This window comes from Gallus gallus, chromosome 5, assembly GCF_016699485.2.
Source record: "Gallus gallus isolate bGalGal1 chromosome 5, bGalGal1.mat.broiler.GRCg7b, whole genome shotgun sequence".
Classification (NCBI taxonomy): domain Eukaryota; kingdom Metazoa; phylum Chordata; class Aves; order Galliformes; family Phasianidae; genus Gallus; species Gallus gallus.
The window spans coordinates 11,413,532-11,439,305 of record NC_052536.1 but is presented as its reverse complement, the minus strand read 5'-3'; the positions used below and the strand labels follow the sequence as shown (position 1 = coordinate 11,439,305).

General features: G+C 42.5%; 2 protein-coding genes across 11 annotated transcripts in view; one reads left to right on the top strand and one right to left on the bottom strand.

Moving 5' to 3' along the window:
• NUCB2 (nucleobindin 2) overlaps nucleotides 1-4,159 on the bottom strand; it is a 28,890-nt gene extending 24,731 nt beyond the window's left edge. For 2 of the 3 annotated variants that reach the window (XM_015286582.4, NM_001006468.2), the window contains exon 1: nucleotides 3,995-4,159. The gene's annotated coding sequence lies outside the window, so the exon portion shown is untranslated. Of the gene's footprint in view, nucleotides 1-3,646; nucleotides 3,828-3,994 lie in introns of those variants that run through there. The other variant, XM_046941616.1, reaches the window with a different exon arrangement.
• A 79-nt stretch (nucleotides 4,160-4,238) lies between these two features.
• Nucleotides 4,239-25,774, top strand: part of PIK3C2A (phosphatidylinositol-4-phosphate 3-kinase catalytic subunit type 2 alpha) — a 65,574-nt gene continuing 44,038 nt past the window's right edge. For 4 of the 8 annotated variants that reach the window (XM_015286631.4, XM_015286629.4, XM_046942002.1 and 1 more), the window contains exon 1: nucleotides 20,789-20,893. The gene's annotated coding sequence lies outside the window, so the exon portion shown is untranslated. Of the gene's footprint in view, nucleotides 5,647-8,273; nucleotides 8,376-20,499; nucleotides 20,656-20,788; nucleotides 21,222-25,774 lie in introns of those variants that run through there. The other 4 variants (XM_046941999.1, XM_040701355.2, XM_004941407.5 and 1 more) reach the window with 4 other exon arrangements.

Genomic DNA, 25,774 nt, shown 5'->3' with positions numbered 1-25,774 from the left:
TGAAATAGCTAAAATCTGCACTATTTGCACAATTTTCGCTTTACAAGTTATCTTTCAAATCACAAAAATATCTGCATAGCCTTCTTCCTATATGAGATTTAATCATTTTAATAATTTATACATCAGCATCACTTTCCATCCCTCCTCTCTCAGTAAATGTCCCTCCCACACAAGACAGAAGAGTTTTCCTCTCATTATTTTTTCTCTGATTCAGATGTTCAGTTTTTTTCTATCCATCACTAGCAATTCCCGGCAGGTTTCAATCTGCAGTGCTTTCCTACTCTTTTGTTAGAGTACACCCCCCTTAGTTTGCTCTGCACAAGAACACTTTCTCATCTTTTGAAGCATTTACTTAATAAGATTGCACATAAATATAGCTTTACTTAGTATTACTGAAGTACATAAAGACAGCGGAATCCCTTCTTCTCACCAGTTCAGCTGTTTATTGAGTCACCCAAATGATAGGAGATGTTATATAGGAATAAAAATACGAATGTTTCTGTTTGAAAGAAGCAAACACTATTTACAGTGCAACTACATGCAGAAGCACACACAGCCTCTTACACGAGTAGCTCTGCTGTAAGTAAAGCCTGAAAAGACAGCTGTTTTTTTCTTTTTGTGGCAATGTTAATAGCTCATTATTTTAAAACCCATGTGCACACAAATGCACGTGCTTGTTTATATGATACTTCCTTCCAAAGAACTATAAACATTGTTTTAGAAATACAGTATCAATTTCTATGCAGCTTTCTTGCAAACTGAAGAATGCAGAAATATCGGTCTTGTTTTCAAAAGGAACCTGCTTGATTTTATCACTTCTTACCAGGAAAGCTGCCTCAGAAGAAAAGATTTATGAAATTAATATGCAAGCAAAAACTTACACTGAATTCAGTGATACAATTCTTATACACTTCAAAAGCAAAGTAGAACAAAACAAACCAAAATAAACCTACTATCAACACAGCTTCCTGTACTACAACAAAATACACAGAACAAAATACACCAGCAAACCTGGAATCTCACAAACCCAAATCTATTTTGTATAAATGACAACAGCAATTTTGCTACCCCTGGTATAAAAACCAACCTAATTTCCAGTATGCCACCACCTGCAACACAGGTATTGCTTGGAAAAGTTTGCTTTTACTCTAACCCCCAATAAAAAATCCTTTCAAGAGCTCTACGGGATCACCTACTAGTACACGTTTTGCTCTAGACAACAAGAAATGATCTTACTAAACACTGACTGCATCAGGACTTCAATAGCCTTTTTCCCCTTTGGAGGGAAAACAGTACGTAGCCAACAGGAATAAGGTTAGAACTAACACGGAACCAGATGTAAGAATATTCAACCACACCATGATAGCTGCCATCATTTTCTAATTCATTTGGATTTCTACACATTTAGGAATCCAAATGCGCCAAAAGATCTCGCTCTTGCTTTATAAAGAACACAAAGCAACAGAAATGTAATAACAAAAATGGACTACACGTTTCCTGAATTACCTACGACGAAGATATATTTACAACACAAAAGTGTTCTAACAATTTTCCAACTGTCAAACCATGTATATAAGAATCAAAACTACTCCTGTTGAAAATTAACATGAATTTTGCCCCTAATTTCATTTGATTTGTCTTAAGTGCTCAGCAGTGTTTTAAGCTACAGGTAAGAATATCCCTGTCCAGAAGACTTCTGTGTGCCTGTTAGGTATCTTACAGGAGCTTCCCAGGATCTCTTCTGCTTGCTGAGCAAATGAATAGGTAAGGACTTTATTAAACAAACACCACTGTTGCACAGGAGTTCATATCAAGGCAACGTTGATACAGGCTTTCAACTTATTAGTAAAGGACTTTATCTTTCTTTTGTAAAGCATGCTTGTTTAGTCAGTATATCACTAGAAGTACGGGTCAATATTTTCACACTTCTGACATTTGAGCCGATACTACAATATTTTACATTTTTTGTTATCACAAAGAACTACCGTTCTCCCCTTTCACGAATCCAGTTTAAATCATATATATATCACGTGGGGGCAGCTTTAAACATAAAACTTTTAACTCGGCTTAATATGCTTCAAAAGTTTAGGTTTAGCAACATTGTCATCACTATGCAGCCAAGATATGGCAAGTCACCCTTATTCTTATTCCGCAATAATCTTTTCGCAGAAGCATAGGGGTTGGAAGGGACTCTTTTTTGTTGTTCTTACTTAGTTTGTATTTCCTTGAGGGGTTTTTTCTCAACATAATTTCACATACCAAAATAATCAGCTGCCAACCTCTATTACAGCATCAAGCCAGAAGCAAATTCACACCAGATGCCTATGGTAGATGCCTTTGCCTACAACTGCTAATAGAAGTTTGAAGAAGACCAATGAGCAGTATTAACTGATAGCATTGTGTCACGTCCATCCATCCTCCTCCCTCTCCGCCCCCCACTATTTATGTTAATTAACTTGGTTAGAAGTGAATGAGATCTACATATGTTATAACTTCTTATACATAGTTATCTTTTTAAATTCTAAAATAAAATATCCCCACTGTCCAAAAGATTATAGCAGCATGTAAGAGGGAAAATACAGAATCACAGTTAGGAGTTACTGTATTTAATTAGATTAATAATTTCAGCCCATTGCAGATCTCGTGCTGTGACTACAAGATCACTGTGCAGCAACTGATGGTGAGATGTAAGTGGATCTTAAGCATTTGCACAAACGTGAGCCTTTCTCAAAACCTTTTCTGAGCCTTAAGCAGAGGTCTATAAAAGTTACAGTGAAAGGTGCTTTCAAATAAATTTTGAATGTCTTTTCACAGAATCATAAAATGGCTTAGATTGGAAGGGATCTTAAAGATCATTGAGCTCCAACCCCCCGCTGTCAGCAGAGTTGCCACCCACCAAGAGATCAGGCTGCCCGGGCCGCATCCAGCCCAGCATGGAGCGCCTCCAGGGATGGGGCACCCACAGCTTCTCTGGGCAGCTGATTCAGGGCCATACAGCCCTCTGAGTGAAGAACCTGCTACCCAGACTGCAGAGTAGGAAGCTTTCCCATGCTCACCGCTTTAGGTGAGAGAGACAGGCACTTCAGAATCTGGGTAGAAGTGTTTCTATACTGAGTCACCTATGGGATTTTTCTTCAACATGTGAGAAAACTAGACACCAAACAACACATAGCAACTCTCCAGGCTAAGCTCAGCGCCATGATGTACTACTGCTGCCCCACTTTTGGTGCGGTGATGGTCTAATCTTAGAAATGCTGGGCTTTACTTCTCTGCAGCTACAACTCAGACAACAGAGGGTATTTCTCCTCCCGGTTGACCAACTACCAAACGTGAACACTTTTAAAAACCATTGCCACGTTGTTTCCAGGAAAAAAATAAACACATGTCCCTCCTTATGACCACGATTCCACACTTTCTGAATTCTTTCTGAGGTACACCTCGCACTACAGCATCTCATTTAGTTTCTCCAGTGGTACTATAGCAGGCATAACGTCAACAAACATTCCTAGCGAGACCATCCCTGTCTCTGGGACAAAGCAGCCGAGGTTTTCCCGTGGTTGCGCAATGACCGCCCATCAAGCCGCGCCGCTGCCAGGTATGCCTCAACTCCTCCCGCTGCTTTGAAGAGAGCCGCTCGCACACCCACCCGCGGGGCTGCCGGCGCGTTACTTCCTGAGGACCATCACCTCCGGCGGCCGGAGGCGAGGGCTGCCCCCCCACCTCCCTGCGGGCGGCTGCGGCTCCAACGCCGCTGTTTCAGCCCCGGAGGTGCCACAGAGCCCCCGCCTCAGGGGGCCGCTCCGCCGCGTTACCGTTATTTTGAATCTGACCGGAGTGGCGGCCGTTAAACGCCCGCCGCGGAGGGCGCCCGGCCCGGCCCGGCCCCGCGCGGCGGCCAACGGCTCTCCTGACAGGAGCTGCCCCGCGGCCCGGCCTGCGCTCCGCTCCGCGCCTCCCACCCGCCGCAGGCCTGCCACCGACAGGGCGATGCTACCTTGCGTCCCGGAGGCGTGAGAGGAGCCGCTGCTTCTCAGATGGAAACTGCGCGTGGAGGTGAGGAGGGGGGAGCAGCTCCCGGAGGTCCCGCCGAGGACCTGCGCGTCACGATGCGACAGCCCGGTGGCGTTCTGGCGGCCCGGGCTCTCGTTTCCATGGGGACAGATCCCGCCCCCAGGAGCTCTGCGATTGGCCAACCCTGACCCCCTCCCGGGCGTCGCGGAGCGCTCCGATTGGTCAGCGCCGCTCGCGGCGACGTGATAGCGCGAGAGAGCGGGAGGGCCCCCCCCCCGAGCGCTGAGGTACGTGGCGGTTACTGCGAGGTGGAGCTGCGCGCTCCTGGCGTCAGCGGGAGGCGGGCTCGTGTTCGCGCCGCGCGGGAGGCGCTGCAGCCGTTAGGCCCGGGGCTGCGTGTTCTGTGTAGGAGCGGGAGCGCTTCCGAAATGCAAGTTTGCGGTGGCGGGAGGCGGCTGTCGCGGGCGGGCGCTCTCTGAGGGAGCGCTGTCTCCTCCCCTTCCCGCCGGTACCGCTGTGCCGTCCAGCCGCGGGCGGAGCGTGTGTTGGAAAACTAGGGAGTAGATAGTGGCTGTAATTTCAGGAATAAATCTTCATTCTAGTTGTAACCTCTACCGTGTGTTTTACTTCTCTGAGCCTGCAGCTTGTTTTTGAGCAGAGATAGTGCATACAAAACTGGTACTGCTCTGCTGCCTGACAGAATATCTGCAAGGCACTTCTGAAGAATCTGTTTCAGTGCTTCACGCAGATGAGAGAAATAACAGGGATTCGTGCGGTCCCAGTGAGGTACTTGTGCTGCTGTCAGTGCTTACTTATGGTGGGCATTGCAATTCCAGAGTGGTTTTGGAAATCATAGCTTCTGGTTTGAGCTTGTGGGAGAAAAATGGGAAAGTAAGCTGTAATAATGACATCTGTGGTAGCAGACAGCTGCTAAAGCAGTAGGGCTGGTGCTGCTCAGGCCTTCCCTCTCCCAAGGAAATGCCTTTTGGTACTGTACAGTGTTTTTCCACAGCACTTTTCACTTCAGAAGCAGATCTGTGGTCAGTTGGCATTCTTTGTTAGCTTGTAGATTACTTTTGAGATGTGGAAGTGCTGGAATTCACTGAGCGTGAGCACTCGGTGATTACAAGTGGCTTATTGCAAGAGCCTGAAGTAGCCTTATTGATGGAGCAGCTGAAGCAAGCATACAGTGATACTTATAGTTGAAAGCATGCCGAAAATATGCGCAGGAAGAACCTGCAAGCTTGCAGCTCTGTGTTCTCTGTGGGTAAACCACAGCATTGCACAAGGAGAGCTGTTTGGGACCACTCCTTTGGACTTGTCACAGGCTCTTCAAATATGACTGGTTCTTGGCAGGGAGACTCGCCTTGACTGCGTGGCCAGGACCCAGTGCCAGCACCTGCACACTGCCAGGAGCAGCTCCTACTGTATGCTCGCTCAGGAAAGGGCTGGTGTTCTGGCTCATGTTTCACTGCAAGTGACTTTAGCCTGCTGGGAATGCAATCGTTCTTGCCTTTGCAGCCTAGTTTAATGTTAGAGCACAGCTAGGCTTTCATGATGTGGCTACGTGGGAGCAATTTACCCCTCTGCTTGCTATGAAGTCTAAGAGAAAGAAGCTTGTGCATCTTTTTCCCAGTAAGTGTGCTAGTTTAAGGAGCTCCCACCAAGTCTCCCTCCAGCCAGATGCTCTGCCATGCTGTTTTGTATTTGACTAGATGTTTGCAAGACTGCAAGATAGATCAGTTTGTTGCTGAGTATTTAGAATGTATGCTGCTTTTTTTTCTGCCTCTATCGGGAACAGTAAAGAAAAAAATTAAGGGAGAGAGTTGGAACCAGTATTGGCATCAGAGGAAAAGCTTTGTGGAAGCGTGCCTTTGCTCTGATGGTAGTAGAGGACATCCAACGCAATCTTCTCTTGTGATGCCCTGTGCTGAGCTGATCTGGAGTTCTCGAGATTAAAATATCTGTCGGCAACTTACGCATACAGCCTTTAAACCATCAGTGTGCCTGGGCAGTGTTCCTATCGCTATTGACCTGATCAGTATGTGAGATGCCCTGGAATGCAGGAAAATGCATCTTGGTGTATGCTGCGAGAGTAAGATACACTCACTTTAATCCATTGTCCAAGCATGTTATGTGTTCTGCTTTATTTCTATTTTCTGCTTTCTTCTGAGTTACAAGATGGTGATACACTTAAAATAGATTCTTCTTTTTCCAGCTATTGCTTTTCCCCCCAACACTTAATTCCTGTATTTCTGTGGGGGATTTTTGGCTCAGATCTCTATTGACTTTGTCCCCTTAGCTTCTAAAGCTGTTTGGTTTAGAATATGCTTTTTAGATTCTTAGCTGTTATTTCAGTTTCAACATGCAGGAAGTTGCAAGGTTTGAGAACTGCTTAGGATTTCAGTATTGCAAAGGAAGCAGTTAATTTAATCTGATATTGAGAAACATTTTCTTAGATGTGGCATGGCAGAGTAAGAAGACTGTTGTAGGCTACCATGGCTATGTTTATCTATTATGGTCCTGGATACTAGTGTGCTTATTTGTTATTTTATTTAATAGAGGCTCATTGATATTTAGACTTGCATCAACAGAGCAGAGAATTAGGTAGTCAATTGGCTCTGATGCAAGAGCCCTAAATTCTCACTCCTAAGACTCCCTCTTCTGTGTCTCTGCGCTGTGAAATGCAGAAACAGATGCTTCTTTTGCCATTAACAGTGACAAACATTTCTTCAAAGTGAATAGAATGGCCAACTCATTAGTGTTAGCTTCTGTTTTAACCACAGTCAGCTGGTAATACTGAGGCTGTTTTGAGTAAGTGTTGATACTACTTTATTTCACTGCACAGTCTGTCCACTGGAAGCAATAGTAGTGACAGAAGCCATATTATAGGCATATAATGCTTTTTCAGTTGCGTTAGGAAAACACAACTAGGAACGAAGGAGAAAATAAGCTTATTCTCTGTGCTTCTCTGACCATGGTAATGATGTTATTGAAAAAGTCATGCTTCGCTAGCACAGCATATGGTTTCCTGTGATGTGTACAAGTACCTACTAGCCACTGAAGTGAGGCTGTTCAGGTAATTTTCTGTTTCTCAACAGCAATGAATTAATAAATATAACCACAGACCTGAAATGGAAATGAAATAGTAATGGTAAATTTAAGATTGTTATGGTTAAGTGCCTAATTTGTCCAGTGCGGGGAGGCTGTGGATTTCATACGAAAATGGCAGGCAAGAATGCAATTAAATCACAGCTGAGACTGCTGTGCCTCTTATTTGCTTGAGGAGGCACTTATTTCAGAAGAGTTGTGTGAGGCTTCTGTTAGCTTAGTGTATGAACCAAACATTTTCTTTTGCACTTAGGCCTGGAAGTTTTCCCCAGTTTGAATAAGTACAGCTCACATCCTCCCTGATTAATACTATGCAGGTTTATCTGTGTATGTAAATAGTTGGAAATGCTTTATCTTCACCAATTTGTCAGTTCGGGTCATATTCTGACTTTCTGGACACTGTTCTGTACAAGAGTTACACATTCTGATGGGTGTTGGCTCCTTCTGTAACAAGGTTAGACTTTCAACAAAATTACTTCCTTACATTTAAGCCATGGTACAAATTTCCTGAGTAAAATGTATGTAGAGGACTTATGCCTTACTTTAGCAGGATTCCGAAGTGAAAACTCAGTGAGCTTCAGGCTGTAACCAGTGCTTCACAAATCAAAATGAGCTGTGTTTTATACATATTTCTTAGTCTGCCTTTCCTTTAGGCAGGGAGGAGTATTGGCCTCAAAATGTGCCAGGTCTTTTATTGTTAACTTGTATGTAGATGTTCTCACTCTAGTAGATAGTAGTGTTTATTGTTTACTGTACAACTGAGATGAATTTACTGACAAATCTTTCTATTCCAGAACTGCAGTAGCCTTGTGTGTTAATTTTGGCTACTACAAGCCAAATAAAATGTAGAACATAAGACTTTGGATAGAGCAACTCAAAAGCAGCGATTTAGAGTTGAAAATTGCTGTCACTTTTAAAGAGATCTTCCAGCCTGGGTTGAAGGAGTGTTTCTAACCTGTTGCCTTTTAAGAAAATTCATGAGTAAGTTTCTGTGAATTAAACCACAGCATGCCCTTCCGTCATGGCAACTGTTCTGAAACACAGCCTGAGATCTCTGCTCTCATTAGTCAAAAAAGGCAAGCAACAAGATTCTGTAGTTCTAGAAACAAATAACCAACAGCTGAAAGTTGATCATATCTATCTTCTCTCAGGTCCTATGCTGTCGTAAGCCTTGCTGCTGCTTGGTATGGAGAAGACTTCCATCACTGATTTGACTACTTCAGGATTGTTTTCATGCTCTCTCTGACAAGCTGGTAAGTACTGTAACTTTGTTTTCTGCATGTACTACAGCTACTTGATTTCAGACTGTTTTAACTGAAGGGTGGAGAATTTCTGGGTGGAGTGGATCCTTGGCAATCTGGGGCTGTGCCAATGCCCCTTCCCGTAATCAGTGGCACATCTGTTAGCGTGACCCCAGCCAAGGGGTGGGATGTGTGCCTATCTGGTGACTGGGAGTGCCTGCAGTTTGGTCTAGGTGGATCTGCTTCTGGTCCTGTCATGTGATTAATTGGAACAAATTACTAGGTGGGTTGTTCTGGTTAGTTATTAGAGGCCTCTTCAACCTGTTTTGGTGTTAGTTATTAAATTACATATAACAATAATGTATTTATTGCATCTCCTGAGGTACATTTAGTTTGACTAGTTAATTTAAGAGAGGTGGGGATGAAATCCGTCCTCTAGCACTAAGAGAAAAAAAAGATACAATAAAGATGAGTTATCCTTATTATTGTAACTATTTATTCATAGTTGCAGGAGCTCTAGGACCCCTTTGTTTTAGGTGCTGAACAGCTCAGGCACAGAACTAGGCATCTTTATGAAACTTTGTAAGTCTAAATTCATTCTATGTTTTGTCATCTTCTGTCTGTCCGTTCTTGGGCCTGTACTGAGTTGCCCTTCTGCTGCAGATTTCGTTGTGCAATATATTCACTTTTAGACTGGCTTCCTGAGTTTAAAATGAAAAAAAGTAAGAATTTGTCCGTTTCTGTATATTGTAATTGAAAAGCTCTGTGAATGTAGAGTGGGAAAGGGGGGAGGATAAATGTTTTCATGATATAGAATTTTATTCACTGAATTTTAATGTGGGGCTACTCTAGAACAAAATAATACTAGTCTGATCCATGAGGATACTGTTGTAATTGGATGTGTTTCATAAAGGTATGCCTGCTTAATTAGATGCATCTGTTTTAAATCCAGCAACTCTTGCACAGAAACTTGTCAGTCAAATGACTTTATCTGGGAACAGACACGTTCATGCCTTGGTACAGCAAAACTCGTAAGCATTTGTTTAGGTCCGTGCCTACTTTTGAGTACGTCTTTGCATTTCTATGAAAATTATAGATGTATTTCTAAACGAGTAAGTCAGTGACTCAGGGCTTATGGGCTAGGAATAAGAGAAGAAGAGAAGAAGGGCTTCCTTCACAATTTTACCATTATACTGATTAAAAAGAGACAGGCTTTATGCTTTAGAGGAAGATTATTCACACGCACATTAATGAAAACCTGGTAAAAATGCATGGTACTTCAGAAGCAAAGGAGATACGATCAGAGAAATGGTTACAGCCTTGTCTCCAAAATATTTATGCTTAGGACTGAAGCAAGACCTATAATGTATTCTGAAGAGAAGAACAGAGTAAATTGAGGAAGGAAGCTTAGTTTGGAGGGAAAGAAAAAGTTTAATTCCTTTAAAAGTAGAGGGAAAAATATGAATGCTAGTACAGTGTGTGAGGATAGCTTCAGTCTTATGGTGATATGAAAAAGCTGCAAAGAAGACAGAAGAGGAATGGTATCTTGCTTAAGGAGGTCAGACATCTGAGTTAGTACAAGTTATTTTGGTGCTCACAACTGAATAGTGAGTGGCTTGGAAATGAGATGAGATAATAACGAATCGTGATAGAAACAAGAAGTAAAAAGTAGGCTGCTGTGGTTGCAGTAAGAAGTGTGTCATTTTCAGCACTTGGGCTTCTGATTTCCTTTAACGGAAACACTAGAAAAGAGAAAAAATTGTAGTTAAAACATATGCAAAATACATATCTCACACCAGTCTAATGCTGAACAAGAAGTGGTATAAATTTCCCATAACCAGAAAATCTATATTTTTATTATTGGTGCACTTCTAAATTTTCACATCTGCAGTTTATATAATGTAGGCCTAGTAGAGATGAGTAGCACCTGAGCATCAGGCAACAGCTGAATACCTTCCAGATATTTGCAAAATTATGGTATGCATTTTTTTAAAGTCTGTCCTTTATATCTACTTCTTTCCTGTCACAGAATCCGAATTAAGGCATGCAGATCTGATCCTGTATAATGAGTGGCATGCTGTAGTTACACAGACATGTTCACAGTTTCTCATAACACAAGAAAAAGGGCCATCAAATAAACAACTGGGTGACAGATTCAAAAGTATGTGCTGTGAGCACTGTCACCTCTGTTTTGCTGATTTAACATATCTACTCTGTGAAATTATCCTGCCTTATAGGCTGGGCTGTAAACCAGAGTTAAAGTATAAGCTTTTTAACTGCTTTGCTGAGAAAGACGTGGTAGGGTCTGATGTATCTGAGAGATTAAAGTTCAGCACATACTCTTCACTTTCCTGCGTGTGTTGTGCAAAATACAGTTCTCTTACAGGTGCAAAGTGCTATTACATTGCATTATGAATCATGCAAACCAAAGGTCTTCATTTTCTATTAAGCTTTTAAATTTAGATCCTGATGTACTTAAATACAGGCGAAATAAAAAGTGCCATTAGCAGAACTTAAGATTGTTGTTAAACATACAAAATGCTTAGCTGAACAATGGCCAGGTGCTTTAGGAAGGAAATCTCAAAAGAGAGGGAGAAGCACCTCTGAGTGTGAGGAGGTGCAGTTGTGTTAGTAAGTACATGTGCATATGATGGCAGGACTGAGTGTGCAAATGTGTCTGCAAATGGACACATGGGAGCTGTGTGTGAATGTAAGAGGCATCAGTGTGAGTGCATACTCATGAGCAGCGAATGGAAGCATGTGCAAGTGTGAACTGGTTTGCAGATGAAAGTCTGTATTAGGAGTGTTTTTTGGGGAGTAAGGAAGCTGAGGATTTAAACCAGAGTTTACCACCTTTCATTTCTGTGCGCTGCAACCATGCTTGTGTAGAAGCGGTTCCCACTCCCCAGTCCTCTGTGTGTCCACAGCCTATTTGTTTTTACCTGCTATTATTCCATCGGGAATGTGCTGAAGACTCAATCCCCCCTTGAAAACCATAACAAAAGCATTTCTGGTCTCCTGGCCGCTTCCTCATTCTTTCCAGACATTCCATAGCATAAAGCAAGCACCTTTTTGCCCACCGTTTCTTCTGGCTAACCTGGAATTTAATGTGCATGTTTGTCAGCACTGTTCTGTGGTTTTGGAAGTTGAAAGAAAAGCATTGTTGTTCTCATTATAACAGTGAGTTAAACTGTAAGTGTATGCTTCCTCACACTGGAAAAAATGAACATGCTTTAGCAAGAAGTATTGTTGGTGTCCTTGCCGGGCCTCTGCATTATCTTGTTCCTGAAAAACTTGCTGAGGAAATTTGAATGGGAGGATATGGTTTGCTCCATCCTGCGTTGGTTTGGATCCATCAGGAAACATTCTATCTGCATTAGAAATGAAATGCTTGCTCTTCAGTAGCAGCGTTAGGAGCAAGAGGTGTGCATAATCTGTGGCGGGAGTGACTTTGTTATAGAAAGGGAAATCAATCCAACTTCTTTCTCCGGTGAAACTTTAAAAAGGGATTTTTGCAGAAGACGTGGCAGAGTGTTTTTCATTGATGTGCATAAGCCCTAGCTAAGCACACAAGTATTTTAAAAGTAGTTTCACACTTGATCTGTCATAGGTTGTACTTCATCAACCGTCAATCTTTATTCTTTGGCAATTCCAACACATATAACACTGCACTACAAATATTTTTCCTTGCCTTAAAAAGTACTCATAAAAATCAGACTGGGTGAGAAAATCTGAAAAAGCGTGGCATGTAATTCCTTTTTTCTGCCAAGCTGTATGTCTAGAAAATGAAGATGCAGACTTCTACTTACTGTAGAGGAATGAAAGTAAATCATAATGATCTTATTCAAAAAAAGTTATGTATCCTGGAGCAGGCAAACCGACAGAGCAGTATAACATTTCCTTGTATAGGTTGATCTTTATTTCAGAAGGCATGGTCTGTGCAGATGTTTCCTTTGACATTTAACTGGTTGTTTTATTCAATATATCAGATTCAGATGAAAAGTTCTGTGACCCACATGGGTCACAGAGTGGCATTTGGAAGGAAAGGGTGTGGAAAACCCTTTATGGATAGAAAACCAGAGTTGCTACATGCTCTTCCAACTGACTGTTGGAAGACCAATAGCAAATCAATTATACAACTAAATAGCCATCATGCTGTTATGACTTAGGCACTATTTCTGCTTACAGTTTAAATACAAAATATTTTTACAGTGGTTTCTATTTGTAGTTATTGTGTGAGATAGACGACAGTCAAGCCAAGAGTTTTGTAACTTGTGAAGCAAAGAAGTTATTCTACATTGTGAACCAAGCACTGCATAGGGAAACAAGAACCTGGAAGCTTTGATTCCAAGTTGGCAGATGCTGTTTAAGACTGAGAGAATTGCACTGTGACCTGATGCCTAAGAGCTTCCTAGAAAGGTCAGTTAAGGGCTGCTTACTTTTCTGGTGTTGATGTTGGAATAAGGAGAGCTAATTCTGTCTGTCTTAATGGAAACTGTTGCAACTACTGGAAATGTTTACAGCTGTGAAGGGTAGAACTGATGGGAATGTTTGTTAGACACACTGACCTATGAAATGGAGAAGAATTCAGTGACAGTTCTTCTGGGGTTTACTTCCTTTGTTTATATTTTTTCTGGGTAATTCTCACAGCACTCCCCTTCCATATGCTGTGCCCTCCACCAACGGAAGGGTAATGTGCAATGTAAAAGCTTTGGTCAGCAAGACAAACTGGTTTGCCTGAACAAGTGGGATCTGTTGTGTTATCAAAGTTTTTTGGCAGTCTCATACTGCAGCTATATAACTTCATTTAGGAAATCGTTCAAGTTTAGTTGCCTAAGGACTAGCGGGCTTACCTAGCAGCAAATCCTTCTCATCTCTCCTTCTCTAGCTTGTCTCAGCCACTCAAAACTTATTGTGCAAAAGAACACATGCAGCCCCTGCAAATACTCTGAAAGGGACATTCTTTCAAACTGCCTTTTTAATAAAGACTGCATACACAGGGTTCCTCGTGAGACCCAAGTTTTAGGCAAGAATTGATGTCTTCCGTGCATTAAGATGTTTTGACTTTTATATCGCTAAAGTTTAGTACTAACCACCATCAGCTTATTTAATTGCTTGAGGGTTTTCAAAGCCAGGACTAGATCTCTGTAAATCCTTATTTATAGTGGTAGCCCAAAGCTTTCATTCCCAGTGCTTAATGGTTACAGAGTGACATACAGCATGGGTTTAATTAAAAAAAAGCTTTCAGTACAAGCTCCACCTCTGTCATCACATCTGTCTGCCTTTTGCCATTAGGCAAGCAGTGTCTGTCTTTCATGTCCTTTATTTGAGAGGTGCTAGGCTCTCTTAGTACAGTTCAATTTCCATGTGTTGTGGTCTATTCTGTGTGCGCTCAGTTGACAATGTAGAACAGAATTTGTTCTTTTTGGATCAGTTAGTGGTTCATAACGATTCCCAGGATCTTTAGTATATTATGTAAGTGCTTTTTGATTCTAAATGAATTGTCCTAGGTCACTGGCTACAGTGCTAGGTGGTGAAATAACTGCATGCTTATTTAGGATGGGGGGGAAGAGGGGGGAGGAGGAAAGAAAAGAGATACAGCAGTGGAATAATTTATTGGTGGCTGTGCTTGTGAAGGATACCGACTTCTCAGAAGTAGGACATTTGAAATAAGACTTAAATTATGAGGTTTTCTGAAGTCATTTGGGCATAAAAGGGAGTTTCTGAAAGAGCTGATGTGAAGTTGGATACCTGTGTTCTGGTTTGAACCACATGCTACTGCATGGTGTGGTTTTCAGAGGTCTGCTGGAAATTTCCTATGTGTAGAGATCACATGTAATTCTTAAACTACTTTATGATACATGTTGTCGCAGAAATTGTTTCAGCATTTTTGTTCTGGCACGTCCTTTTTTTTTTTCCTCCCTTCTCTAAAAGCAATGTAATGATTTTTGAGGTTGCACGTAACTGATTCCAAACTTTCAGGGAGTCTTAGTTAGCAGTGAGATAAACCTGTTCATCAAAATGAACCAAAGTCTAAATAGAAAATGAGTAAAGCTTATTTTCCATTAAAAGCAGATTAAAAGCAGACTTCAGGACAACAACAGAACCCTTTTAAATCTATATCTTAGCTCTTCAGTGAAAGCTATAAGAACATACTGTATGCATAATCAAAGCTGTCTCAGAATACTAGAAGCCTAGGAAGATGATAGCTTCTATGTTTCTTGTATTTTGAGGCTTGAAAAAAATTCCACTTCTATTTGACTTTAGAAGAAAGTACTAAAGTTTCTCTTAACCAGAGAGAGATCAGTGATCATCAGTACTGCATATTTTCTGCTGCTTTAGAAAGTGTAGTTGCAGCAAATACATGTATAATACTTCACTGCATGACATGGTCATTTTGTAATAGAATGACTTAGGCTGGGAGGGACCTTAAAGCCCATCCAGTTCCAATTCCACTGCCATGGGCTGGTTGCCACTCAGTAGATCAGGCTGTCCAGTGCCCCCCTCCAACCTGGTCTTGGGCACCTGCAGCTTCTCTGGACATATTAGTCTTAATTTAGATTTCACATCTGGAAAGGCTACTTGTTTATAGGAGGAAAAAATGACTTTTCTCGCGTAGATTTTGGAAGACTTTTAATATCAGGTAGGAGATTTAAAAAAATAATAGTAATTTGAGGACCATAGTTGGACTTGTTCTTAATTATGTGAAACTAGGAAGAACAGGATGACTTCACTAACAGAATATAAACAAATAGCTGGAGGACCTAGCTGTTAATTAGGTTGGCATTTTAATAGCCTCTCACAGGTCAAAGATTCAGCCTGGTACCTTTAGGGGGTGCCAAAATGCTGCAGGTAGATTCACCAATTGATTCTAGAGGAATACAGCAAAGATAATGTTATTCTTTTCAGGCTTTTCTTTAAATGAAACTGAAAAAAAGACATAAGCATGATCATGATTTTTACACTAATGCTGCTGTAATGTCACTCCTGGCACGATGGGGAATTTCTGCTCTATGGAACAGATACTCTAATGGAAATATTCCATTGGAAGTAGTATTTGTATTAATCAAATCAAAAGAATTTTGTTTTAGTGGAAAAGCTCTTGGATGGCTCTATACTTTGACCAAACACGAGCATTAACTTGAACACTTGCTACACTGCAGCATATAAGGTATTGCAGTCAGAATTGGTCTTTGCCACTACGCTGAAATGCCATACTCTTATCTGTGTTCTCATGTCATTTAGCTACTCTTCAGTGTGTTTCTGAAGCAAAGGTCTGTTGCTATTTAAAACTTAGTATTACATTTATGTTCAGAAAGAAGGTGGTTTTCTTAATGTTAATACTAGGTTTGCAGGTGCTTCAATACTGCTCAAGTACTGCTCTTAATTAGGATGAATGCTGTATTTTGATGACCTGGTGCCTCACATTGTAGAGGAATGACTATGGATCCTGAGATTTGTTGACCAGGTGATTTCTCCAACTGACTTCTAGGAAGATGCATTATGTTCATAATGTGTTCTGCACACCCATGCTTGGGCACATAAACGTGGTCCTGACAAGATTCCTGATAGAACTGGTAGGATTATTCTGACAGGTGAAAAGCATCCTTGAAGACAGAGTTAATAATGAGACTGTGTGTGGTACGCTGATGAGCAGTCCTTGAAGTTCTCAGTGAGCAGGTGAATTCATAAACACATGCTATTTTTCTTCTCCCACACACACACCCTGTCTTAAATTGTTCAGGTGAGTTGCAGTGTGTATTACTACTGTTCACTGTTTTTGCTGCATGCTAACTACTGCTGTCCTATCTAAAAAGTCTTCTGCTGAACTCAGATCGGTTTCATTAAAACAATGTTCAGTTTTGTACTTCAGATGAATGGATGTCTTTCTGTGCATTAATGTAAATAACAGATACAAGCAATAATAATGTGTATGTCTACTGAATGTGTCCTCTTGTATGCAATACCCTACTCTTACATAACCATCATTCCTAAGCATGAGATGCTTATTTACCAACTAAAGCATCTTGGCAATGATTTCGAGTAATTAGAATTACTTCCACTGCTTCCAGCATCCATTAGATAAAATCTTGAGTTTGAATCATTGAGCTTTAACCTGGTAACCAATTTTACTGATGTCCTCCAGGAAACACATTGCGCACTTAACTTCCCCTGTGGAAACTACTAAAAATGGTACACCAAAATACAAGGATTAAGGGCCAAGCCCACACCAGAATCAGACTTGGACAGAAATATGAAAACTGAGCTCACTGAATGCCTTTGATATGATAATTTCTTCTCAATGTTATGTACTGTGTGATTATGAACAAGTCCATGACATAAGCAATTGTTCATTCTTTCTTAAGGGTAGAATATTTCCATTGACTTACAATGCTTAAAGAACTGTGAAGTCATGTTACTGATGAACATGAGGTTACTACGGGGAGCCTGCAGTTAGCTTGTATCAGGATTTGGGCAGCTGGAGGAAGACGAGTAGCCTTTCTCATGATGACCTGTCAAAGAGATCACTGTGGAAGTCTCATGCTGTAGGATTCCTATGGCTGTTGCTGATTTTGTTTCTTTGACACAGGGCAGTCCTAGTGAGTAGCTGGTATGAAGCTTTATCATCCTCTGTCTTTGGATATCTGATTAAGCATGACTTGCTCTAATTGGGATTTTAAATACCTAAGTTGCCACAAGTCTTCCCAATTACCTTTATTACCTCTTCCCAAGGACTGATAGCTGTTTCCAGGTATGCATCCTGTTGTCCACAGTTTTGCCCTCAGGTTATTCTGGCGTCATGCTTACATTAATTGTCCTTGCCATTGCATACTGAAAACTATCCCATGGTACCTGCAGAGCGTATTGCAGCACTGTCACAGATTTTGCATGTGTTTTGTAACCTCCACTTCATTTTAAGAATGTTCAGAAGCTTATTTTTATTTCAAGGTTTCAAATGATACCGACTGTGCATATGTACAGTTAATCGGTCATTCCTATCCAAAACCATTTTATATGATTTCTTCTCCATGGAAAGTAGATTTACAAGGAAGTCACATGGAAAAAAAAATCACAAAATATTAGCAGTAAAGTCAGCAGTAAAGTTTAGGAATTCTTCTGTTCTTCAGTTCCCTGGTCCAGCAGCCCTTCTGGGTATTACTTCCTTTAGGAAAAAAAAAAAACATTGTGTAAATATGAAATTGTTTTCTATGAATTTGAAGTACCTGCCCTGACCCACTGTGCTGTAGAGATGTTTAAGCTGTGTGAGACGTAACAGTTACAAGTATAGAAAATCAGTTAAAAGCAGTAGTATTTTGGCTGCTAGTGCCTACATCTTCACTTACTGAAACAGGACCTGGGTCCAGAGAAGTTAGCTGAAGATTGTACTTCTGCTAGAAATTTTTAGCACGTTCTTCTGATTGCAGATGAGAATGTTGATTGAGCTTAAATGTAACCCATGTATATAGCTGAAATAATTTTGTGGATTTTGGGAGCTGTACATGGACCTTACACAGTGAAAACCTGGAGCATTTGAATGAAACAAAAACATAACTATGGCCAAAGCTGGTTTTTTCATTCATTACCAACACTGATATCCTGTTTCTCCCTGAAAGATCTCCACGATGAAATATGAATAACTTACATCTGCAGATATTAATTCAACAGTAAGCAACAGGTGTTTAAGCTTGAATAAACAGTCAGAGCAAGCAAAGTGAGGATTGATAACAAAGCTCAAAATTGCCAAGAAAAAGCTTTGTGAGACTAATGTAGGAACTGATGCTGAATGCTCGGAAGGTATATTTTCACAGAAAATGTTATTTTCCTTTCTTTAGGAGGAGAAAAGAACCTGTCTCCCTCTGCTGGTTTTAGGGAAGAGAAACAAGAGTGCAGACAAAAAAAAAAATACAGCTAAAATTTTGATTTAAAAACTACCAAAGATTCCACAATTAGTGGTTGAAACTTGTTGCCTTTAAGTAAGCTGTAGTCACCCTGGAGATGTTAGAACTTTACCTGTCTTGATTATTGGAGGCTGGTAGATTGCTGTAGCAGCTCAAGCCAGTAGTTTCTAAGTATATTTTAAAGCAATTTATTGCATCATTAATAACATTTAATTTAAGTGTTTCGCTTCTAATTCACACATCACCTGATGTCATGGCTTTGTGACTCCAATGTTAGGCTGCTTTTCAAGAGATCTCGATGAATAGTTTTCAATTCCTGCATAGTCTGAGTTAAGGTATTTCATGAATATGGCTTTTTCTTTCAAACGTGAGTTCCTAAACTACTCTGTCCATATAAGTTGCAGGCCATAAGGCTTTTCTGGATCACAGAGCCAAGAAAAGCTACAGTTTGCCACCTGTGACAACAGCCCAGGGTTTCCTTGAATCACATGGGGACTGTGATGTTGAAGCTGACTGCTTTGGAATGGAGTGTAGGGCCAAAATGCAGCTGTGGGCCAGGCAGTGCCATTGCCCCAGGCTGCCCCGGGAGGCAATGAGAAGCCCTGATGTGTGGTCTGTGCTAAGGAGAGTGTGCAACAGGATGTGGGTGAGCTTCATGCTGCATTCCCACCCGATGAACAAACGTTTGGGAATTTCCTTGGAATAGATGTGCATAAAGTAAGCAAGCACCACGTTCCGGTATGCAAAATGCAATCTGCAAAGAGATTTTTGTCCTTGCTGGGATATGCTCTTTCTATTTGCAGAGGAAGCACGTTTGTCCTTTTAAAATTCCCATGCTTCTACTAACCATCTCTCGTTCTCTGAAAGGATGCTCTGACAATAGACAGTGAGTTTATTGCTTCCAATTAATGAAGGTCAAGTAGGAATTCCACTAGTTATATTAAGGCATTCATCTGTTAAATTTGGAAGGCTTACGTAAATGTGTTTCGGGCTGAGAAGAAAACGAAGGGAATTTTCTTTTGAAAGATGTTTGTACTTCCACGTGTTATCTTTGCCAAAGCATTTGTTTATGTTGTCATTGCATGTAGTTGTCCTTTTGATCTGGGTATACAGAGAACTTCTTTATCCTAAAAACAGTTTTAAAAGGCATCTGCCAGCTGCAGTTTATGAGATTTCCAGTTAATTCCAGTATTAGTCTGGTTATTTACACAAGGTGATTTGCTTTTTGCATGTGTTACGTTGGAGTTCTTTTGTGAAGTCTGAGCATGAAGGGCGGTGAGCACAGCACTTATTCTCTCCAAGCATTGGAACAAATGCTCTCCTGTAATATATCATTTAAGTTTTACTAAGAATGTCAGTAACATCGTATGGATTTTTTTTACTGCTTGTCTGTGTGCAGAATCTTTTTTCTCCTCAGGGCAACTGTGACGCTGGAACAGTGTATCAGACTATATATATATAGTAACGAGATAGTGAGACTGCTGGGACGTGCACCTTGTGCACTGCGTTTACAGCCACATATTAGTAACTTCCTGTGTAAGAAATACTTTCAAGCTGACGTCATGTTCTCGTGCGGTAATGTGTAGCCTGTAATTACCCATTCAGAAGGCAGTCTGCAGGCTATGCCATTGTTCCCTTTATTGACTCAACTGGGGGCAGCGTCCTTCCTAGAAGCCCGGCTCCCAGGGCCAGGCGCTTCTCTCTGGAAGCAGGGCTGTTTTCCCTCCCCATCACTAAAAGCTAAGCTGTGGGGAATGCTGTTTGCCATCTGATGCATGACTGCTGTTTCCGAGGGTTGCCGGCACTGCTTCTGGAGCACACCTGTGCACGTAGCGTGGGTGCCGTAGCAGCTATGGAAGCAGGGCCGACAACGCTGGGGTTGCTCTTCAGTTGAAGGAGCATAAGCAAAGGAATGGCGTATTCGCTTTGTGTGTAGAAAAATGGTAAACGGGCATGAAGATGGTCTGAGAGGCTGCAGTAGTCAACAGAAGGAACCAGATGGCCTTTCTTTTTGCTACTGCTGTGGTTCCTGTTTGCCCCAGCGGCGCTGTCACGCACTGACCGATGTTGTGATGCAGTTACTCCATTGAATAGTCATGCTCTGCTTGAAAGTGCCAGAGAAGAGAGCTGCCTTGTGCTCACACTGAGCGGATTAATGCACCTTTTCTTAGCGATGGATTCATTTACGTTGTAGCTTCTAAAGGGATGCTTTTCATTTGTCTTCTGTGTTCAATCAGGTGCTTTGTATTGTTTGGAACTTGGTGTATGAAGTATCCTTAGTAAGCGGAACTGGATTATTTGAAGCGGTACCCCCTGACTGGAAGCTACTGAGCGGAACGTAAGACTGTTCTCTGAGGAGCGCCCGTGCACCCAGCTGAAATAGAGGGGCGCAGGTGAGGCGGTGTCCGGGCGCGCCCCGCCCATCTCCTTACAGCGAAGCCCCGCCCCTCTCCCCGCCCTGCTGCGCGCCAGCGGTGGGAGCCGGGGCCGGAAGTGGGCGCGCGGTGGCGGCGGCGCGGCGAGCGGGGGGCGACGAGGGGCGAACGACGAGCCGGGAGCGTGCAGCCTGCAGCCCGGCGGCGGGGGGCTGGAAGCGGAATGGCCGCGGCTGCGGGGCGGCGGCGCTGCGAGGTGGGTGGCGGGACGCGGCTCCGCTCCGCGCCCTCCCGCCGGCGTCCTCTCGCTCCTCGGGGGTCGCGGCGTCGCGACCCTCGGCCTCGGCGCGGCGCTGCCCGCTGTCCCGGCGGGTCTGAGCGCGGCTGGCGGCGCTGCCTCGTCGGCAGGGGCCTGCGCCGCCCCGGAGCCGCTCTCTGCGCGGTCCCGCTCCGATTGCGCGGCGGAGCGGTGCGGACGCAGCCGGTGTCCCCCTGAGCGCCGGGCCTCCCGCGGGCGGACGATGGGGGGTGACGGCGGTCGGGGGCTGCGTCTGGTCCCGGGAGCGCGGGTACGGTGCCCTCAGGTAACAGTTCTTGTCGGCTGCCTGTGGTTTGTTACTTTGGGACGGAACCGAGGGTGGAAGAGAAGCTCGGTGCCGTTTGTAAGAGTTCGTCGTGCGGTGCACGGGTGGCGAGGATGGATGGTCTGTGAAGTATCCCAAAGGGAAGAGACGGGCGGGGGAACGAAGTAACCGCCGGCAGCGCTCTGCTGGTGGGGCATGGGGCTCCTGGGGCCTGTCCGTGCTCCTCCAGCGCCTCAGCGCTGCGAGTGGGCCTGGGAAAACTTCCTTTGTGCTGTGGGAGGAGAGGCTGCCCAGCACGGGCTGATGGACTGCATCGGGGCAGACACTGCGGCATCCACCGGGTTCATAAAAAAATCGGAAACAAGTTGGAGCAAAACTACTGAGAATAGGTGGACAATAAGAGGAAGTTGCATAGAAGGTAAAGCCAGCGGGAGAAAGTGCAGGGAGAAGAAGCCAAGTAGCAAATGTTTGAAGTTGCGGCCTTCTGTTGAATAAATCAGAGCCCGGCCCTCTTTGATGTTGTGTTGTGTTTGGAAATCTTTTATATAAGGGCAGTTGTATTAAAAAAAAATAATAATAATACAGGTCTCAAGGAAGGGCAAAAAAACCACCCTGCTTTTTTCCTGGTAGTTTCATAGAATAAACGTGACCTACTTAACCACAGCGTAGCAGTGCTCCTGGTTCAGAAACTTGAGATTCCTCTTTTGGGATATCGTTATAGTCATGAACATGGTACGTAAAGGCTCATCAATACAGTTAAGCAGTGTATATAAGTCTACGTTGGTGATATAGTTATTTTTTAAATCTTTTTTTGACTAGCTCTCTGTACAGCAACAAGGGAAATTGAATGCCTTAAGTAGAAAATGACACCTTTCAAAATACCAAGTAAATAATTCCCTTCTGAATATGTGTTCTTCTGTTTCTTCCTTCTCAAACTGAGTGAAATTGCAACTTCAGGTATTCTTTAATCATATACTGCTGTTATAAATTTGTTCCTGCTGTCTGGCTGGAGAAATCTGAATTCAAAGCTTGCTTACAAACATAAATATGCTGGGTGATGTTTGGGATTTTTTGTCATGTTAGGTTTTGATGTGGGGCTAAAAGTAGACCAGTATAGAACTAGTTAGAACAACTAATGCTATCAAGAGTTTGAATGTAATTAGAGAAGGGTCGCATACTGTGTGTCTTTTTGGTCCTGATCAATCTGAAGGTTATCCTGTGGGAGCTTTAAAAAAAAATAACAGTGAAGTAACATTGATCGGTAGCGTGCTGTAAGCATAACATATCTTGTGTTGTTTTGAGGTCAGCCTGCATGACATTGAGATAAAGATATTCTGCTTTTGAGACTGTGAGTAATGATTGCCTCTTAGTGCTCACAGTTAGTGCAGAAGTTACCCTAGGATGGATTTATTTTTTGACTAACACAGCAGAATTAAAAATGAGTGAAAGTAGTACAAATGTGAAGTATTGGCTTTGCAGCAGTATGTGTGTACATATATTCCTCTGCCCTAACTGCGGATGTGTAATTACTTACCAGAACCAGAGTTCAGTTTTTATCAGCAGTGACCAATAACGTCAGTCATCCATCTCATACAGCATTCATCCAGCCCCTTTGTACATGGAAAGGCTGCAGCAGTGTCAGTTTCTTCAGAAGAATGCAGAAGTTGTTTCCAGACTGGGCAAGTAAGCAAAGGAGGAAATGTTTCTAAGCATGCCAGTGGTATAGAAATCTCATTTGTTCTGCAAGTGATTTAGAGTAAAATATCTTCCTCAAAGTTCACATTAAAGAAAAGTTGTGGGAAATATTACTTCTGTCTATACTTTTTAGTAGAAATGCAATCTGCACTTATGTGCTGCAGAGTAAGTTCAGTTTGTTCCAAGTGGTTGTCACCTGGGAGTGCTTTCATTGAGAATTTGGAATAGAGAGAGGAAGTGTGTCTGCACATTTCATGTAGCTCATACTTTTCAGGTGCTTAGCACTGAAATTATAATGTCACATCAGTCCATTAAAAAAAAACAAAGCTGGGAAGCCTGCAGTCTGTAGCACACGAGGACCTTTAGATATCTGTATTGAGACTGTTGCCAGCTCAGATCTAGAAACTCCTTGCTGCCTGCTGACCTCGATGAACTAACTCAGTGTGCACAGAGTTGGTAGGTGGTTGCTGCAGTGTTGTCACTGATGTTGGTAGTTTTAGCAGACACGTCAAGAACAGAACAGGTGAGTGCTGACTGATGCACTCTTTGCTTAGGTTGTCATTGCAGCAGCAAAGTACAAGGTGCTGCCAAGTTTACCTGAGGCCAGTGTGCAACTTGACAGGTTCCTGGAGGAAAAATCCAACTCGGGTGTTAAATATTAAAGAAGTGATCTCAGGATTCAGGAAGCCTTTGAGCTGCTAATTAGTGGAAACTGGAAGAGTATTTTGAGGAAAAGTTAAGTGCTTGTCTTGTCCCTGTGCATTTCTGAAGCTACCCATAGAGACAAGGGCAAGTTAAACTTGTGGTCTGACACGATGTAACCATCCTGTCACCTTTCTACCTACCAGTGTAGTGTTTTGTTTTTGGTTTTTTGTTTGTTTGTTTTTAAAAATAATTAACTCAATACATTTTAGAAGCATTTTGGTATGTACAGTTAAGAGGTCTGTGTTGGCTTGGTCAGTAATCAACAGTTGTTTAATGCTTTCAGACATACCGGGTTGGTGACTGAGAAGCATCAGCCAGTTGTAACTGAAACTGTGCAAGTTCCCTGCCTGCGGGGAAGCTTGTCTGCTGAAGCAAGTGGCAGAAGTAATTTGGCTCCTGCAGTCGAGTTGCCTTTGGTTAGGCTGGTAGCCTGGTACCAATACAGTGCTGCACAGGTAAATCCCCACTGGAGCTGTGACGGCATGGTCTTCTCCATATTCTACTACTCTACTTTTTGTTATGTTAGAGGTGCATACCGTTCAGAGTTGGAACAGGACAGGAACTCTGTGCCCACAGTGAGTGCCGAAATTGCTCTAAGATGGATCTGTTTATTTTTTTTTACTAACACAACAAAATTAAAAGTGAATAAAAGTGGTGCAAATGTGAAGAACCGGCTTCACAGCAGCATGTCAGTAAACATATTCCTCTACTGTAGCTGTGCATGTGTAATTACTTACTAGAATTGACTCTGCTTTGAGCGAGAGGTTGAGCTAGGTGCCCTCTGAGGTGCTGTGCAGTCTGTCGTTTGCTCTGGTTGTATATATGTGACATTTTGAAGAGAAATAATTTTGCAAATTGTGGCTTACTGAGTGAATTGTTCAGATGGGAATCAAGTTATTTGGGGCACTGGCATTGCTTAAAAAGAAGCCATGCCCTGAAGCAGTAGCTAATGTTCGTTCTGTGTGGTGTATTTCTCATTATACGTAGGTTTTCAAGTGCACTTTGAAAAGAGAGGTTGGTGGGAAAAGTGCGTGAATCGTGCTTTTCTCCAGATCACCCATACAACCTTAGAGGTGGTTGAAAAGCAGAAGAAACCATTTAAAAGTTCTTAAAGTAAACAGGAATGGATATGAAAACATTATTCTGTAAGAAGAAACGTTGCAACAGAACTGAAATTCTTAGCCTTTGTCTAACAGTGCCGGTAATAGGCTTGGCTGTAAGGGATGGAAAAAGTCTTGACTAAGTACAGTGGAGTGAAACGGCCTGAGATGCCACCAGCTTCATGACTGCTTTTTCTGGTATCTGCATCCATGAAGTGCTGTGCAGGAGCAGAATTGCAGGTGTAGTGATAGAGAGTGAGAACAAAATGGGGTGAAATATGGAGATATAAATGTCAGTGAGTAGCTTTACAGCTGACAAAGTTGATGTTAAGTTTCCTGTTGATCTGTGTCCTCAGCTTTAAGGACATCATGGCATGATTCCAGTATTTGTAAAGATTCTTCCAGTAGCAAATCTGTGATGTCCGATAACGTAAGCTCATGCTACTCTTTTCTTCAGCTGCAGCACCCGCTATTGGCTGCCTTGAGTTGCTTGATTTTATGCAGCCTAGTGGAATTTAATTAAGATCTCTATCTCCTTAGCAGACAACTGACATGGTAATTGGGTTCAGAATTTGAAAGGGGGAGTGTAACAGCACAGATATGCCATAGAAGCTCACAAACTCGCTGTACCTAATCTGCGTGTACCTACATCCACTGCTGGAGTGGCTTGCAGCGGCTAAGGGTGCGAGCTGCTGGTTCAGGAAAGGGAGGAATGCACTGTGGCCATGAAAAACATCTGTAGGTAGCTACAGCCGCCTATGTTGGCATTTGGCTGGAACACTGTGATGGGTGCTTTCTTGGAAACGTTGTCTGGGAACATCGATCAAAAATCCCGAATGAGTGACCTGACAAAGGATGCCGTGTCTGGGATCTTCTGCATAATGCTATGGATGGTAACTGGCCGAAGTAGGCGATTTCCAAAGTGTTCTCATATGCACTGAAACAGCTGATGCTGTTTTCTGCTGTTTGTTTTCCAAGATATTTGTTGCCAATGTTGAAAGACTTCAAAGCATTCCTGGAGGCTTCCTATTCTAGTATTAGAAACGCCCTATT